This window comes from Rutidosis leptorrhynchoides, chromosome 9, assembly GCF_046630445.1.
Source record: "Rutidosis leptorrhynchoides isolate AG116_Rl617_1_P2 chromosome 9, CSIRO_AGI_Rlap_v1, whole genome shotgun sequence".
Lineage (NCBI taxonomy): Eukaryota > Viridiplantae > Streptophyta > Magnoliopsida > Asterales > Asteraceae > Rutidosis > Rutidosis leptorrhynchoides.
In genome coordinates, this window is record NC_092341.1 from 165,656,203 (window position 1) to 165,658,034 (window position 1,832).

At 35.1% G+C, this 1,832-nt stretch overlaps 1 non-coding gene across 1 annotated transcript; it reads left to right on the forward strand.

The window, feature by feature from the left end:
- Positions 1 to 1,330: 1,330 nt before the first annotated feature.
- On the forward strand, positions 1,331 to 1,437 carry LOC139869894 (small nucleolar RNA R71). Its single transcript, XR_011766474.1, has one exon. It is a non-coding gene; the product is annotated as a small nucleolar RNA R71 (small nucleolar RNA).
- Positions 1,438 to 1,832: the final 395 nt, after the last annotated feature.

Here is a 1,832-nt window from a genome sequence, read left to right on the forward strand (position 1 = left end):
AAACGGCATTAAATTTATACTAGCACCTAAATCTGCCAATGCTTCTATTGAACTAAGACTACCCAGAAAATATGGAATTGTGAAACTTCCTGGATCTGATAATTTTTCTGGTAGTTTATTCAACAGTACTGCAGAGCAATTAGCATTCATTGTAACAGCCGAGAGTTCTTTCATTTTCTTTCTATTTGTGATTAGATTTTTCAGGAATTTAGCATATCTTGGCATTCCTGATATCACATCAATGAAAGGAAGATTTATATTTATTTGTTTAAACATATCTAAGAATTTGGATTGCTCGACTTCAAGTCTTTCTGTTCTCATTTTACTTGGGTAAGGAAGCAGTGGTTGGTATGGTTTAACATAAGATTTTGCCTTAACTGTGTTATCTTCATTAACCTTTTCAACTACCGATTCTGTTTCCTTATCTTGCTCAGGTTGAGGTACTTGTGGAGTGGGAATAGAGTCATCAGAAATTTCAGGTATTTCAGGTGGTTTAAGTGTAATACCTCTTCTCGTGGTAATGGCTTTAGCTGTTTCATTCCGGATGTTAGCATTTGTATCGCTAGGTAGACTTCCCAGTTTTCTTTCACCTATCAATCTTGCTAGGTTACTTACTTCTTGTTCCAGATTTTGAATAGAAGCTTGTTGATTTCTAAATGCTTGGGCATTTTGTTCATTAGTTTGTTTCTAAGATGTGAAAAATTGCGTTTGAGATTCAACTAGCTTCGACATCATGTCTTCTAAATTTAGCTTTTTATCATCGTTTTGTGGTAGTTTATTTGAAAAAATAGGTCTTTGCTGATTGTAAGTATTATTGGATACTTGTTGATTGCTAGGACCTTGTTGATTGTTGTATGGAACATTTTGGTTATAATTCTGATTTTGATTGTAGATTGGTCTTTGCGGTTGATAATTATTCTGATAATTATTTCCAGGCCTTTGGTTTATATATGAAACATTCTCTCTTTGTTCCATTGTTTGTTCAATACAGAGACAATCTTTTGTTAAATGTGGTCCTCCACACTGCTCACAACTAATTCGTATTGAGTGAATATCTTTAGTAATCTTTTCCATTCGTCTTTCGAAAGCATCTATCTTTGCGGAAATGGAATCAAAGTCATGGCTAGAATCGGCTCTAGCCGCTTTAGATGATCTATCGATATCTTTTTCTTGATGCCACTCATGTGTGTGGGAAGCAGTGTTATCAATAATTTTGTAAGCTTCAGTAGTGGTTTTCTTCATAATGGAACCACCAGCTGCTATATCGATATTTTTTCTTGTAGTGATGTCACATCCTTGGTAGAATATTTGTACTATTTGATAAGTATCTAAACCATGTTGAGGACATCCTCTTAAAAACTTTCCAAATCTTGTCCATGCCTCATATAGAGTTTCATTTGGCTTTTGTGTGAACGTAACTATTTCTCCTTGAAGTCTCACGGCTTTAGATGCCGGAAAGAATTGTTTAAGAAAATTTTCAACTAAGACATCCCATGTATCAATCGCCCCTTCAGGTAACGATTCTAACCAATCTTTGGCTTCTCCCTTTAAAGTTCAGGGAAATAACATGAGATATATCTGTTCATCCTCCATTTCTCGGATTTTAAATAGAGTACAGATCCTATTAAAGGTTTGAAGATGTTCGTTTGGATCTTACTTCGGCACACCACTAAATTGGCATTGATTAGTTACCATGTGTAGGATTTTTCCTTTGATTTCATAATCTGGCGCATTAATGTCTGGTTGAGTAATTGCATGACCTTGGCCAGTGCGTTTAGCTCTCATTCGGTCTTCCATACTTAGAGGTTCTAGATTTTTCATGATTAAATTTG